Raw genomic sequence first — 16,973 nt, 5'->3', positions numbered from 1 at the left:
ATGGACCGACAAGACTACCATGATCGATAACCATACTTAACTTGCGAACCTGACGTCAAATCCACTTCCATTTTGGGAAACAAGTACTTCCGCAGCTTGCCACAGCCCGTTCCCTCGGTTCTGGACTCGGATCCCCCTGTGGCACGCAAACAATAAATGCCACGTTATTGCTAAATGCCATAACGCCAAACTCACATTGCTAAACTGACATATTCGACAAGCCAAAAGAGCCCTGACACATTCCTACCCACAAAGAAGGAGCAACCAACTACTTCTATTCAGTTACAATGAACAAGCAACATACTCAAAATTTACACGATACTCATGGCCTTTTCCCACCCTGACTGGGGCCCATCGCTAACTGAGATGCTCACATCCTCCTGAGGAAACAAGGTAGTGGTGACCAGAGATGCGAACCCAGTGCTGTGTGAGAGAGAAGAACGGAGAACTGAGCATCTCTAGTTACAGACAGGTCACTCTGCCAGCGATCGACCTTCCCTCGGAGGAAACGCACGCTCCCGCCGTACAACCATCTCCCGCCCACCCCTCACGTGCCCATTCAGACTGAGGAGAGAGTTTACAGGACTCCCGCCCCTAAACAGGGAGCCTCAACGGCACATATACTTCTGACTATCGAACCCTTCGGCACAGACTTAACTTTGACAGCCGCTCCCGCTCTCAAGATCGTCTTGTCCTTTGTACACGGCCCTTCGCTCCCATACGCTGACGTGACGGTCAGACAGAAGTAGTCACGACCCTCCGCGGAACGACACCACACGGTACAGGATCTGGACGTGCCTGCAGAGACGAACAAAGCTTGACTGCAAACCGACTGGCAAAGCGCCCAACGACGCGATCTGAAACATGACCTCCCCTGCATACTGCTTTCCGAACGGAAGGAACGCCTACCACACATTACACCCCCCTCAGAGAAGCGCCCACCCACCCCAAACATGCTCATCCACATACTGGTGGCCCCCCACGTGTCCCACCACAATTGGGACCCATCGCTAACTAGGATGCTCACATCCTCCTCGGAAACCACCACCACGAAGAGGAGAATGCAAGGTGGAAACGGTGACCAGTGATGCGAACCCAGTGCCACGTACGGGAGAAGAACGGAGAACTGAGCATCTCTAGTTACAGACAGGTCACTCTGCCAGCGATCGACCTTCCCTCGGAGAAATGCACGCTCCCGCCGTACAACCATCTCCCGCCCACCCCTCACGTGCCCATTCAGACTGGGGAGAGAGTTTACAGGACTCCCGCCCCTAAACAGGGAGCCTCAAAGGCACAAATAGTTCTGACTATCGAATCCTTGGGCACCGACTTAATTTTGACAGCAGCTCCAGCTCTCAAGATCGTCTTGTCCTTTTTTACACGGGCCTTCGCTCCCGTACGTTGACAGCCGTACGGCGATGTCGTGACACGGTCACAGAGAACTAGTCACGACCTTCCACGGAACGACACGGTACCGGATCTGGACACTTTTGAAAATAAAAACAAAGCTTGACTGCAAACCTCAGTTATAAACTCTACTCACAAAGCTCCCGACACCACAATATGAAAGATGACCTCACCTGCATACCGTTTCCTTGAGAGGGAACAGCTACTATACCCGCCACATTGGACACTCTCATCCACACGGAAAATGGCTACGCTTCTAGATAGTGGCGGCTCTCCCCCTTTCCCTACACCGCAGGGACCCATCGCTAACTAGGATGCTCGCATCCTCCTCGGAAAACCACCACCGTGTAGAGGACCTGTCATCCCAAACCAGTGCTGCGTAAGAGAGAAGAACTGAGAAGGGAGCATCTTTAGTTACAGACAGGTCACTGTGCCAGCACGCTTGGGGGAAACGCACGCTCCCTCCGTACAGTGAGCTCCCGCCCACCCCTCAGGGTCCATTAAGAATGAGCAGAGTTTAGAGAACTTCCGTAACTAAAGAAACAGCCTCAACATCAGAAACGCTTCTGACCATCGAACGCTTTGGCGTATACTTTATCTTTGGAGATTGGACAGGTGCTCTCCCTCTCAAGATTTCCTTCGCCTCGGTAGACAGGCCTTCGCTCCCATATGTTGAAATTGCTTACAAAATACAGCAGCCCTGCGACGGACGAAGAGAAAAATATGCACAACCCTTCACTTCTCGATGCGACTCGTTACCGGATCTGGACGCAGCTGCGAATACAAAGAAAGCTTGACTACAAACGTGGTTTATAAACTCTACTCACATGGTTTCAGGCAACCAAGTAGAAGAAAATACAGGAGGGGCAAGCAGCTGAGATTAAGAGAAGAAACTCGTACTAAATATTACGGTCTCCTCAGACCGGTCCCCACCTAACCCAGACAGAAAACTTCTTTGCTTCTACAACAGTCTGACACCATGGACGCTCTACCGATACCAGATGTCTGTTTAACAGAAGCTCTGTCGGAAACAACCCCTAATGTCTTTCCTCCTAATGAAAATACAAATGATAATAGGGTAATCAAACACGCTATGAGCAACCTGAAATGAAAGAAAACCACATTACACAAAAATAAGCACAGAAAAATAGCACATTAATCACAAATACATATCATCGTTACCTCGCATCGATACTCACCCTGACTATAAACACCCCTATAAGCGCCTATGCGCATTTCTTTGAACCAACTCAAAGCCGAATGACTTATTGTGACAAGACCCCAGCTTATATACTGCCTAAGCTCCACCCCTCCGTTTCCCAGCATGCTTTAGAAGCCAAAGGCAGCTATAAATACAGACTCAGGCGACACAGAAACCCTTTAGTTCATTCCTAGCTTAGCGGTGGTAAGTGCTGTTCGTCTTGATGTATTAATCGGCCTTCCTTCTTACAATACAAATTTGCAGAAGACTCAAACTCTATCACCGAGTAACACTATAATTACCATGTTTCAGGTTCGTAAAAAGAAAATGCTACCTAGAGGGAAGAGGGGACTCCACGGTAGGTCCAGTTGCGGGCTGCCAAAAGAGGTACCTCAACGGTGCTGGGGCGGGGGGTTTGTACTGTGAGAGGGTATTTAGGGGGTAATGGAAAGATTACTTGGCTGACGCTTGAGGGCATACCACGGCCTCGAGTTCAAAATGGAGGATGGTGTCGATCCCTGACACGCCACCCAGGCAGCTGCCATGGGCCAGAGAAACCGTACCATCCCCATGACCGACTTTAGGGAAAATGGCAACCTGTGCAAACTTGTACTTTGCCCTGGGCTGCATCCCCTGCACACCCCACTGCTTCCTCCGAGTGCTTAATTTACATGGACAAAGGTCACAGAGCACTGTATGGGCAGCTAGAGAGCACTGGCTGCTGCGTAGGTGTCCAGTTCTTAAGGCGACGCCACCACCCCCAGCAGAATCGCAGACATAAGGGTCGCATAGTGTATTGCCACCCTGACACCTCCGTTGCTGCTGCAGCTTGTGGTGCCTGGCACTGGGCACATGGCTCAAGGTGGACTTCGTGCTGTCACGCAGGGGGCTGCATCTTTCTGGAGCCCACTCCCGGCTCACTGGAGGTGACTTTTCATATTTTTGGGGGGGAAGGTGATTTTAATCATGATTCCAGGGGCTATTTGAGCACCTGAAAACTCCAGGTTTCTTGCACATGATAACTTAGATATAGTACTCCTGTCAGCTACATCCTAATTCTTACATATATACAAACTCCAACGAAAGCCACATTTTCAGTTTATATTTTTTTCTTTCTTTATATATATATGTAAGTTCAGAATAATCAGGAGATTGTTCCCACTCCCAAGCCTGAAGGTGTCAGTTCTGGAGCTTTAACACAGATATCAGAAACACACGTTTGCTATTTTGTACGTTATCTTTAGTACAGATATATACAAAGTCAGCAAATAAGCAGATTTTAAGCAGAGTTGATTTAACACACACACTGCATTACCACCATTATCTAGTCAAAATTAAGTAAATGCTTTTTAGTGCAGTGAAAAAAACCATTCATTAAAATAAACATACATGATTGATGTAGTGTTTTCTCTTTTACTAAGAAAGGAAATTCATTTCTCTAAATATTTTTGCATTTATGTTTACCAATAGATCAAAATCATGTATGTGACTCACTAACGTTTGACAGGTTTCAGAGTAGCAGATGTTAGTCTGTATCCGTAGAAAGAAAAGGAGTACTCGTGGCATCTTAGAGACTAACAAATTTCTTTGAGCGTAAGCTTTCATGAGCTACAGCTTACGCTCAAATCAATTTGTTAGTCTCTAAGGTGCCACGAGTACTCCTTTTCTTTTTACTAACATTTGAGTCCATCGTGGTTATTAGTATCATACATGGAACCACATTTATTTTCATACAAACATTAAGTTATTTTACAGATATCACTAAAAATATGATTTGAAAATAAGCGACCTTCAGCTGCGGTGTCTACAGTTGTGAGTAGAAGCAGAATTTATGTTCTAGCAGGATACTATTATTTGATTGTCTGACTTTTATCATATTGTGCTTCATAGTTGTTATTTTAAATAATGAATGTCAATTGAGCAATTACAATTACTGGCCCGGACAGGTTAGGCATTTTAGAACTCAGTTCTACCTTCAATTTCATTATTTGAGTAGTAAACTTATGAAATGCACACACCACATTAAAAAAATGAACAAACAGCATTGTAACCCTTAAACTTTGAAATGCATCATGCACATATTACTTCCTTTGAAAGAATAAAATTGCAGAGACTATAACAACAACAACAACAGTGCAAGTGTGTATGTGAGAGAGAGGCTGTGTGTATCTGGAGAGTGAGAGAGACAGCACACTCTTATTTTAAATGGAGACCTCACTCATTAGAAGGCTTGTTCAGTCCAGCAGCAGCACTCAGGACACAGAGGCAACATCACAGACTCCTCACCCCCCCTACCCAAGCTCAGCAGACACCAGGTACAAAGACGGGGGATTGTGACACCCCAGCATCAGCCTCTACACAGCAGACAAGAGGTTCCTGGGACCAGCTCGGCCGGGGATTGCTCCAAGTGTGGGGAGGGGGCGAGAACAGGGGCACTGAAACAGAGGGCACCAGGGAACCATGACCCATTATTTTTAACATTACGTTCTACAAGTACTTGTGTTTCTCGACGGGACAGTATTCAGGGCACACCTCATGTTCCCATGAGGAATACTATCGATGACACACCTCTTGTTTCTGGAGGGGACAGTATTCAGGACATACTCCTTGTTCCCAGGAGGAGTGCTATTGATGACGCACCTCTTGTTTCTGGTGGGGGGGGGCGGTATTCATATCACACCTGTTGTTTCCAGAGGGGGCACTTTTCAGCACACACCCCTTGTTCCCAGGAGGAGTGCTATTGATGACACACCTCGTTTCCAGAGGGGACAGTATTCAGGACACACGCCTTGTTCCCAGGAGGAGTGCTATTGATGACACACCTCTTGTTTTCGGGGGGCAGTATTCAGTACACACCCTTGTTTCCAACAGGACTACAATTCATGACACATTCCTTGTTTCTGGATGGGGTAGTATTCAGGAGACACCTCTTATTTCCAGAGGACACAATATTCAAGACTCACTCCTTGTTTCTAGAGAACATTGTACTCATAATTAATACATGTCTTCTTCCCAGAAGGAACGGTGTTCAGGACAGACCTCTTGTTCCCAGGGGGAGTACTATTGATGGCACAACTCTTGTTTCCAGAGGGGACGGTACTCAGGACACACCCCTTGTTTCTAGAAAGAAAAGGAGTACTTGTGGCACCTTAGAGACTAACCCACAAGTACTCCTTTTCTTTTCGCAAAGACAGACTAACACGGCTGTTACTCTGAAACTTGTTTCTAGAGGGGACGGTATTCGGGACACATCTCTCCTTTCCGGAGGGGAAGATATTGAGGACACACCTCTTGTTCCCACTAGGAGTACGAATGATGACACACCCCTTATTTCCAGGAGTACCACCAATGATGACACACCCCTCGTTCCTGGGAAGAGTACTATTGATGACACACCTCTTGTTTCCGGAGGAGACAGTATTCACGGCACGCTTCTTGTTTCTGGAGGACACTGTACTCCTAACGTATCTCTTGTTGCCAGAAAGGACAGTATGTCGCACATAGCTCTTGTTCTCAGGAGAACTATTAATGACTCACCCGCTTCTTTCTACAGGGGATGCTATTCGAGACTCACCCCTTCTTTCTGGAGGGGACACTGTTTGGGATACACCCCTTGTGCCCAGAGGGGACTGTTTTCAAAACACACCTCTCCTCTCTGGAGGGAACAGTCTTCGGAACATACTTGGTCCCCGTGGGGACAGTATTCGTGACACACCACTTGTTTTTATGACGAGTAGTATTGATAAAACATCTCTTCTTTCTGGGGGCGGGGGGACAGTATTTGTAACACACTTCTCCCTTCCAGAGAGGACAGTATTCAGGACCCACCTCTTGTTTCCAGAGGGAGCACTATTGATGACATACTTCTTGTTTCTGGGGGGCACAATATTCGGGACACACAGCTTGTTCCCACTGAGGACAGTAATTGTGACTCACCTCTCGTTCCCACGAGTACTATTGATGAGAGCGCTCGTGTTTCCGGGGGGATGTTATTCGGAACTCACTTCTCGTTCCCAGGAGGAGTACTATTGATGACACCCCTCTTGTTTCGGGGGGATAGTATTCAGGACACACCGTTTGTTTCTGGGGGGGACTACAATTCACGACATGCCTTTGTTTCCAGGGGGACTACAATTCATGACACACCCCGTTTCGGTGGGACGGTAGTCACCGGTCACACCTTGTTCCCAGAGCAGACGGTATTCATGACACATCCCTCCTGTCCAGAGGGCAGGTACTCGTAGCACATCTCTTATTCCTAGAAAGGACACTATTCAGGACACACCTCTTGTTCTCACAAGGTGTACTATTAATGACACCTATAGTTTCCAGGAGCAATACTATTAATGATAAAAAGATAAGGAGTACTTGCGGCACCTTAGAGCCTAACAAATGTATTGGAGTGTAAGCTTTCGTGAGCTACGGCAGATGAAGCTCCTTTTCTTTTTACAGACACAGGCTTACACAGCTGCTACTCTGAAACCTGTCATTATTAATGATACACCCTTTCTTGTTCCCAGAGGGGACTGTATTCAGAACACACCTCGGGGGGCCAGTATTTGTGTCACGCTTCTGGTTTCTGCAGGGTCAGTATACATGACACACCCCTTGTTTAATGGGAGAGGGGGGCCAGTATTCACGTCACACCTCTTGGTTCCAGAGAGGACAGCACGTGTACCACACCTCATTTCCAGGAGTACTATTGGTAACACACCCCTTATCATAGAATCATAGAATATCAGGGTTGGAAGGGACCCCTGAAGGTCATCTAGTCCAACCCCCTGCTCGAAGCAGGACCAATTCCCAGGTAAATCATCCCAGCCAGGGCTTTGTCAAGCCTGACCTTAAAAACCTCTAAGGAAGGAGATTCTACCACCTCCCTAGGTAACGCATTCCAGTGTTTCACCACCCTCCTAATGAAAAAGTTTTTCCTAATATCCAATCTAAACCTCCCCCACTGCAACTTGAGACCATTACTCCTTGTTCTGTCATCTGCTACCATTGAGAACAGTCTAGAGCCATCCTCTTTAGAACCCCCTTTCAGGTAGTTGAAAGCAGCTATCAAATCCCCCCTCATTCTTCTCTTCTGCAGGCTAAACAATCCCAGCTCCCTCAGCCTCTCCTCGTAAGTCATGTGTTCTAGACCCCTAATCATTTTTGTTGCCCTTCGCTGGACTCTCTCCAATTTATCCACATCCTTCTTTCTGGAGGGCACAGGATTCGTGACACACCCCTTGTTCCCCGAGGGGACAGTCGTTGTGTCACACCTCTTCTTTCCAGGAGAAGTACTATTGACGATGCACCCCTTCTTTTTGGAGGGAACAGTATTCCTGACTCACCCCCTTCTTTCCAGGTGGAATGCTATTGACAACAGATCCCTGGGGTTCCCGAGCACGGAATCGACCCTGCACAGGACATGTTTTCGCTGAGGGAATGTGGCCAAGAAGACATTGAACGCATCTTGTCACGGGAACGATGATATTGGGGAAAATTAGAATTGCACCATCTGCAAAGCAGACTGCTACAGCGGGGCATTAAACTACTTCCTGTTTCTGAAGAAGACTAACAAAACACGACATATTTTTTATTATACATAAAATGTTACTGACTAACCGTAGATCATTATTGGTTTCCAAGAGGACAGCAGGATACTATTTAAATATTTGAGTGTTACTATTAATATTTACTTCAGAAACAAGATGGCTGGAGCTGCACCCCAAAGCACAAAGTTTCTAATAGCTGCAGCCCTTGTGCACATTTGAATCCTGCATGGAGAAAAGTGCTCTCTGATTGCCTCCCATATGTGCCCCTCCTGGACTACGGCAACCTCTCAGATCTACCGTAGCGCTAGCTCTCTCACTTTCCCTAACCCAAACTCATTCCAAAGGAGCAGGAGGGGGGCCAGCTGTGAGCACTCCTCTTTCCCCAACTCCCAAAGCCTTTGAACGAGCAGTTACAGGAAAAAAAACCCTCCTCCCCATCATGAGCTTGTGTGAAAAACTCATGTCCCCAAAAACTGTCTCCTTTGACTAGAAAATGTTCCTCATTCCATCGCTAGTGTTCCCTACCCACCCAATGAAAATGGTCTCTCTTCCATATAAACAGGAAGTAGCCCTCCTTCCATAACTAAATTTATCCCCAGCCTTTAAGTGGCATACATTCAATCAACAGTAAACTGTCTGAACATAAAATGCCCCAAGTCCCGTCAATGGTGTGTTCCGTGAAAAACAAGCAACACCCCAAATCCACTGTATACCGTCCCCCACAGAAACAAGAAATAGCCCACATACCAATCAAAGTGACCCCCGGTGACATTCCCCAGGGTAGAACCTGAACCGCTCAACTCCTGTCTCCCTTGAACTGTGCTTGGCTAGTGAAAAGCAGCTTCTCCACACTCTGCTCAAACACATACATGAACATGTACAGTCGCTCCCAGCCGCTCACGAACCATGTACAGGATGACATACACACATTTTCAGTCCTGGCCTTGGACCCCAGAAATGTGCATCTTTAACTGTCCAGCACACTACTGCACAGAACAAGCTCATTATTAGTCCATCACGTCATCCAAGGAAACAATTATGCCCGAGCCTTTGTTAACCTAACTAGAGATTCCCCAAATACATCGACTGCAACACGCTGCTTCGACGCAACAAGTCTATTAACTAGGAAAATATCACTTACAAGGATAAAATCACAAACCAATTCTGAATTTTATGGCCTTACACATTTTATTTCTTTTGTAACCAATTCCTAAACATCACCAAGCTAAATACCATTTCAAAGCCAAAAGATTTCTCACCCAACAGCTTACAACAGTTCATACTAACTGAAAAGACTTCCAGCCACAACCGCCCTCCCCACAGTTCAGTGATGCTCCAATTGTCCGTCAAGCGATCTTGTTGCCGTGAGTACAGACAGAGGAGGACAGCTAACGATGAGGTCACTGTCTCTTACTTTTGGGTCCTCCTTCTCTCTTTCACAAATATCCCCGACTGGGGTGCAGATGAACCATCACGGGCATAATTGAAATGAGTACTAGTTAGTAAAACTAAGACTGCTTTAAATAGTACAAGGACCTGTGATCTTGAGCAAACTGCAATAAATTCTTGCTGATCTTAAATACAAAAAAGAAGCTTACAAGAAGTGGAAGATTGGACAAATGACCAGGGATGAGTACAAAAATATTGCTCAGGCATGCAGGAGTGAAATCAGGAAGGCCAAATCACACCTGGAGTTGCAGCCAGCAAGAGATGTTAAGAGTAACAAGAAGGGTTTCTTCAGGTATGTTAGCAAAAAGAAGAAAGTCAAGGAAAGTGTGGGCCCCTTACTGAATGAGGGAGGCAACCTAGTGACAGAGGATGTGGAAAAAGCTAATGTACTCAATGCTTTTTTTGCCTCTGTCTTCACGAACAAGGTCAGCTCCCAGACTGCTGTGCTGGGCAGCACAGCATGGGGAAGAGGTGACCAGCCCTCTGTGGAGAAACAAGCGGTTTGGGACTATTTAGAGAAGCTGGACGTGCACAAGTCCATGGGGCCAGCTGCGTTGCATCCGGGAGCGCTAAAGGAGTTGGCGGATGTGATTGCAGAGCCATTGGCCTTTATCTTTGAAAACTCATGGCGATCGGGGGAAGTCCCGCACGACTGGAAAAAGGCTAATGTAGTGCCCATCTTTAAAAAAGGAAAGAAGGAGGATCCTGGGAACTACAGGCCGGTCAGCCTCACCTCAGTCCCTGGAAAAATCATGGAGCAGGTCCTCAAGGAATCAATTCTGAAGAACTTAGAGGAGAGGAAAGTGATCAGGAACAGTCAGCACGGATTCACCAAGGGCAAGTCACGCCTGACTAATCTAATTGCCTTCTATGACGAGATAACTGGTTCTGCGGATGAAGGGAAAGCAGTGGACGTGTTTTTCCTTGACTTTAGCAAAGCTTTTGACACTGTCTCCCACAGTAGTCTTGCCAGCAAGTTAAAGAAGTACGGGCTGGATGAATGGACGATAAGGCGGATAGAAAGCTGGCTAGATTGTCGGGCTCAATGGGTAGTGATCATTGACTCCATGTCTAGTTGGCAGCCGGTATCGAGCGGAGTGCCCAAAGGGCCGGTCCTGGGGCCGGTTTTGTTCAATATCTTCATAAATGATCTGGAGGATGGTGTGGATTGCACCCTCAGCAAGTTTGCAGATGACACTAAACGGGGAGGAGAGGTAGATACACTGGAGGGTAGGGATAGGATACAGAGGGCCCTAGACAAATTGGAGGATTGGGCCAAAAGAAATCTGACGAAGTTCAATAAGGACAAGTGCAAAGTCCTGCACTTAGGACGGAAGAATCCAATGCACCGCTACAGACTAGGGACCGAACGGCTAGGCAGCAATTCTGCAGAAAACGACCTAGGGGTGACAGTGGACGAGAAGCTGGATATGAGTCAAAGGTGTGCCCTTGTTGCCAAGAAGGCCAATGGCATTTGGGATATATAAGTAGGGGCATTGCCAGCAGATCGAGGGACGTGATCGTTCCCCTCTATTCCACATTGGTAAGGCCTCATCTGGAGTACTGTGTCCAATTTTGGGCCCCGCACTGTGAGAAGGATGTGGAAAAATTGGAAAGAGTCCAGCGGAGGGCAACAAAAATGATTTGGGGACTGGAACGCATGACTTATGAGGAGAGGCTGAAGGAACTGGGGATGTTTAGTCTACGGAAGAGATGAATGAGGGGGGGATTTGATAGCTGCTTTCAACTACCTGAAAGGGGGTTCCAAAGAGGATGGCTCTAGACTGTTAACATGTTATGCACCAATGGCTAAACTTGCTTATTTGGCATCATAATTTATCCTTGTGGAATTTGAGTTTTGTTTTTTTTTAACCATCAGCAGTCAGCTGATGTTTTTGGGACCTCTTTTTGTAGTTACGAGCCATTTCCTACACCCAAAAGCAGTTAACAGGGAAAAAAGTGGAAAAAATAATAACAACAGCCCAATGCTTAAACAACAGTGCATGAAAGAAAAGTATCATTGTGAAACCAACACACAGAAGTGTGGTTCTGTAACTATCCTTGTAGGTCATGTGACAAATTATAGGTAGCTAACAAAACAGTAGTGTGATAGCAGCTCTGATTTAAGCTAAGTTGAAAGCCATGTGGTTAAGCAAGTAAAGTTTGGGTTTTTAATGCTTTTGCAGAAACCTTAATCACATTTTAAAACACTTTAGGGTTACTAAGTTTTACCAGTTATAAAAATGACACACTGTAATATAAACAAAAGAAAAACAAGCAAGCGTTTAACATATGAAAAAATAATTATAAATGGTTAACCCTTCAATTTTTTTAAGCAAAAGCACTCTCACAATTGGCTTTCCAATTGTAGTCTTAGCATGCCACGATTCACAAGTAAATGAAAGAACTAATTTTTTTCCACACCAAGAAAAAAGCAGTTGAGAGCATTAAAAACTGCAATCGATGTTGTCTTTTTGAAAAGGGGACTTTGAGTGGCTACACAACACAAACTTAACAACTATCTGTTTCAATTTCTGTGTTTTTTGGTTTGGATGCATTTTGTTTCTTTTGTATTTTTCAAGTAATTATTTCACGAAATTTGGATTGAACCCCTGCCCCTAACTGCCCCATCCCTCCAACCCCTATCTATACCCCTGCCCCTTGACCACCACCCTCAACTCCCCTGCCCTCTATCCAACCCCCTGGCTCCGTGCCTCCCGACCATGCTGCCTGGAGCGCCGGTGGCTGGCGGCGTGGCTGCACCAGGAGAGGCAGCCGCGCTGCACGGCACCGAGACCGGGTCAGGCCGGGCTCTACAGCTGCGCTGCCCCAGGAGCTCGCAGACCCCCGGCCCAGAGTGTTGCGCCAGCGGAGCAGTGAGCCGAGGCTGCGAGAGAGGGGCCGGGGGCGAGCGTCCCAGGCCAGGAGCTCAGGGGCTGGGCAGGACGGTCCCACGGGCCGTAGTTTGCCCACCTCTGTCCTAGATCCAAAGATGTGACTCATATTGAGTACAGGACGGGGGCTTGATTCTGTGGCAGCACAGGCTCAGTGTGTCTCTCAAAAATGGGAATGAGGCTACGAGAGACCGCCTATTTTAGGTGAACTGAATTGACAAGGCACGGGGACCTTTCTTTGTTTGGGAGAAATGGTCGTAACACAATATGGTGGCCATCGTGATTTGAAAGCAGGGGATGCTATTGAACAGATGTTGCTGGTTTTGTGAGAGCGACACTAATAATGGGATGAGGGATTTACCATGGCTACCCATCCCTGGAACCAAGGCAGTGACAGAACGCAGAGTGTTTCATGTTTTACGGAGAACATTATTCACCAGGTCAGAGGCCAGAAGCTTCAAGTCAGAGCCAGGCAGGATGTGGCAACTGCCGCTCTAGGTGGTGCAATGATGCAGGCTGCCAAAACGTTCCCCCATCTTGTCCTTGTACCGGTTGGGGGTTCCAGGGCTGTGGCTGCTCCTCAGTTCCCTGCTGCCCTTCGACAACTCACAGACCTTAAGAGCCGCTCGGGTGCGGGTCCCGCTCCAGCTAGATTCAGAGGCCTTTCCTCAGGGGCCAACCCCATACTAACAAATTCTCTCCACCAACAAGAGTCATAGAATTATAGAATATCAGGGTTGGAAGGGACCCCAGAAGGTCATCTAGTCCAACCCCCTGCTCAAAGCAGGACCAATTCCCAGTTAAATCATCCCAGCCAGGGCTTTGTCAAGCCTGACCTTAAAAACCTCTAAGGAAGGAGATTCTACCACCTCCCTAGGTAACGCATTCCAGTGTTTCACCACCCTCTTAGTGAAAAAGTTTTTCCTAATATCCAATCTAAACCTCCCCCACTGCAACTTGAGACCATTACTCCTCGTTCTGTCATCTGCTACCATTGAGAACAGTCTAGAGCCATCCTCTTTGGAACCCCCTTTCAGGTAGTTGAAAGCAGCTATCAAATCCCCCCTCATTCTTCTCTTCTGCAGGCTAAACAATCCCAGCTCCCTCAGCCTCTCCTCATAACTCATGTGTTCCAGTCCCCTAATCATTTTTGTTGCCCTTCGCTGGACTCTCTCCAATTTATCCACATCCTTCTTGTAGTGTGGGGCCCAAAACTGGACACAGGACTCCAGATGAGGCCTCACCAATGTCGAATAGAGGGGGACGATCACGTCCCTCGATCTGCTCGCTATGCCCCTACTTATACATCCCAAAATGCCATTGGCCTTCTTGGCAACAAGGGCACACTGCTGACTCACATCCAGCTTCTCGTCCACTGTCACCCCTAGGTCCTTTTCCGCAGAACTGCTGCCTAGCCATTCGGTCCCTAGTCTGTAGCTGTGCATTGGGTTCTTCCGTCCTAAGTGCAGGACCCTGCACTTTTCCTTATTGAACCTCAGATTTCTTTTGGCCCAATCCTCCAATTTGTCTAGGTCTTTCTGTATCCTATTCCTCCCCTCCAGCATATCTACCACTCTTCCCAGTTTAGTATCATCCGCAAATTTGCTGAGAGTGCAATCCACACCATCCTCCAGATCATTTATGAAGATATTGAACAAAACCGGCCCCAGGACCGGAGTCTTTGCAGCCCTCCCTCAATACTTAACTGAAGCAAATTTCTATTTGCTCTTACTCTGCAGATCACTGTCTGGCTTCGATCCCTGGGGATGGGCTCAGGGTGGCTGCTCCTTCTTAGGTCTCTGCCACAGGTTGGCCATTCTCTCATCTACCCAATCTCATGAGGAACTGAAAAGAGAAAGAGAGAACACTTGTAAGCTAGGCTACCACTGGTGCATGGAAGACAGACAGACACACAGGTGTAACTAACTTCTGCTCATTGGAGCCCCGTTCTTTATTCCTCTCCAGCCCACCCAGGGCCTAAAATGCTCATCACTCCCAAGGAACTACAGCCCTCCAGGAAAGGGACAATCCCAGACAATTACCAGCCATGGGCAGAGCTGTACCTTCCCCAGGACACATCCCATGGAAATGAGAAGCATCTCTCTGTTCTCAAGGAAGCACCTCACTATGCAGATACTGGAGAGAGATATTTCACAAACAAACACCTGCTCCTCCAACATCACAAGAGACCTCCTCAGCTCCGTTGGCAAGTGAAATGTCTAGATTGTGCAGGTCCACTTCCTCCACATGCTCCTCCTCTGTCTGGGGCTGCTGCACTGGCCTGGAGCATGCCTCTGCAAGAACAGCAAACCACCTATGGAAGAGCCATCGCTGCCAGAAAGGCTATAGGTGCATGAGATCTTCCATTACCTGCCTCCCTCTCCCATCTGTACTACATCACCTCCATTGCAGTAAAAGACACGGACTAAACACTTGATGGGCCAAATGGCCTTTTACGCCCCCCTTCTGCCAGCTCTAACAGGCTTTCTTGCCCCCATCCTGCTGGCTCTTATATCCAAGACTGTGAGGACACACAAACAGCATCCATGCCCAATTTCTGTGAAGGGAGACAGTACCAGAAGAGGCAAGAAGAGGGAGCATGCACGTCTGTGTTGGCCACAGAAGACAGGGAGAGAGAGAGAGAGAGAGAGAGAGAGAAACATGGAAGGAAGAAAAGCATCTCAGTGGCTGGACTGACCTCCTGCTGGGGAGAACACTCCACTCCTGGTCAGAGAAAAAAGCAGCCCCTGAAAATAAGAGCCTTGTCTCCCTCTTAACCAGAGCTTGTCACAAACTTTTTCCTACACACTAAGCGCCAGCTAACAAAAAGTCCCAGCCTGGAGCCAGGTGGACTGTGAGTAGAGCCCTCACAGCTTGCCTTCGCTTTCCCTCACATGAGGGGAGTGGACTCTGACCCGCCACTTTTCCCTTGGTACTAAACCCAACACAAGGGAGGGTGGGGGGGAGACAGTAAAATTAGCATCTCAGTCAGCAACACTGCTCTTCTCGCATCTCCCACACACCAGGGTTCTGCCCTCAACCCCCGTTGCACTATGCCTTTATAACTACAAATAGAAAACACCTGTAGCAACAGCACCTGAAATAGTGACTCTGCAGAGGAGACTTGCTTCTTCCTCAGCCTTAATCCCATAGAGCCCCATGCCCAATGAGGAAGCTCACAGCCTGTGAAGAAAACTAGAGTGAGTACAGAATGAGGAATTCAAAGCACTGACCGCTTACTCACAGTCAGTTATGCGGAAGGCAGAAAGCAGAGGACTGTTAATCTTCGCTTACAAGAATGTCCAGGCTGGTCAGGTCAACCTCTGCCAGCTTCTCCTGCAGCTGCTGCTCGACGATTCCTCTGCAAGCACCACAATTAAGCCAAGCAGGAGCCATCACTCCACAAAACTCAATTGGTGCGCAAAACCTTGCCCTCATCCCTGCCTCCCTCTCCCATCCCATCTACATCGGCCCCACTTGATGAACAGAGACTCAGTCAACACTGACAGTGATGCTCCATTCTCGCGCGCGCTCCCCCGCGTGATTTTTGTCCCCTCCTACTTCTTCAAGGCTCCCGAGACCTAGCCAATGGGGATGCACGCCTGCCCATGTGCTATGAAGGGAGACCAAAGAAAGAGAAACAAGCACAGACAGACAAAGTGTGTCAGCCAATACACTAGAGTAGAGAAGAGAGAGAGAGAAACAGGGGAGGAAGGCAAGAAACTCACCAGCTACAGTCATCCTCCTGGATCCAACCTTTTGCTGCAGTGGACACACCTCTCCTGGCCAGACAGATGAGCAGCCCCTGATAATGGGGGCCTTGTCTCCCTCGTAGCCACAGCTAGTCAGGAACCTTTTCTTACAAACACAGACCTAGCTAATGGCACGTCCCTGCCTGGAGCTAGGTGCACCGTGACCAGACTCCTCACCAAACCAGACACTTATCTCACTGACAGCGATGGCTGCTCTGCTTCCAGCTAGACGGCATCACCGTAGCCTGGCATCAACAATGCTCAGTGTCTCATGGCTCTTGTACGCTTTCCATCTCACAACAGGGGTGGGCTCTTACCCTTGACACGAAGCACAACGCAAGAGGGAAAAACAAAAGTTATCGTCAGAATCTGCAATGTTGTGTCAGTGGTTCTTCTCCCTCTCCCATTAGACCTTCCCATTAGATACAATTAAAAAGCACACAACACACACTCAACCTGTGGAATTGCTGGCCAGAGAATACTGTGAAAGCCAAGACTATAATAGGGTTCAAAAAAGAACTAGGTAAATTCATGGAGATTAGGTCCATCAATGGCTATTAGTCAGGATGGGCAGGGATGGTGTCCTTATCCTCTGTTTGCCAGAAGCTGGGAATGGGCGACACAGGATGGATCACTTCTCGATTACCTGTTCTATTCATTCCCTCTGAAGCACCTGGCATTAGCCAGTCAGAAGACAGGATAGTGGGCTAGATGGACCTTTGGTCTG

General features: G+C 47.7%; 1 protein-coding gene across 5 annotated transcripts in view; it reads right to left on the bottom strand.

Annotated features, from left to right (window-relative positions):
• The window catches only part of LOC311512926 (zinc finger protein 2-like), a 113,147-nt gene that overhangs the window by 16,005 nt on the left and 80,169 nt on the right, over positions 1 to 16,973 (bottom strand). The window contains exons 9-12 of one of the 5 annotated variants that reach the window (XR_014709607.1): positions 15,592 to 16,564; positions 14,660 to 14,788; positions 14,227 to 14,339; positions 8,289 to 10,387 (exon numbers count right to left, since the gene is read on the bottom strand). The gene's annotated coding sequence lies outside the window, so the exon portion shown is untranslated. Of the gene's footprint in view, positions 1 to 49; positions 2,182 to 4,903; positions 10,388 to 10,412; positions 10,489 to 14,226; positions 14,340 to 14,557; positions 14,789 to 15,591; positions 16,565 to 16,973 lie in introns of those variants that run through there. The other 4 variants (XR_014709606.1, XR_014709608.1, XR_014709605.1 and 1 more) reach the window with 4 other exon arrangements.

Source organism: Lepidochelys olivacea (assembly GCF_965140295.1).
Source record: "Lepidochelys olivacea isolate rLepOli2 genome assembly, chromosome: 25".
Classification (NCBI taxonomy): Eukaryota; Metazoa; Chordata; order Testudines; family Cheloniidae; genus Lepidochelys; species Lepidochelys olivacea.
The sequence above is the reverse complement of the archived record's forward strand: the minus strand, read 5'-3'. Positions and strand labels throughout refer to the sequence as shown.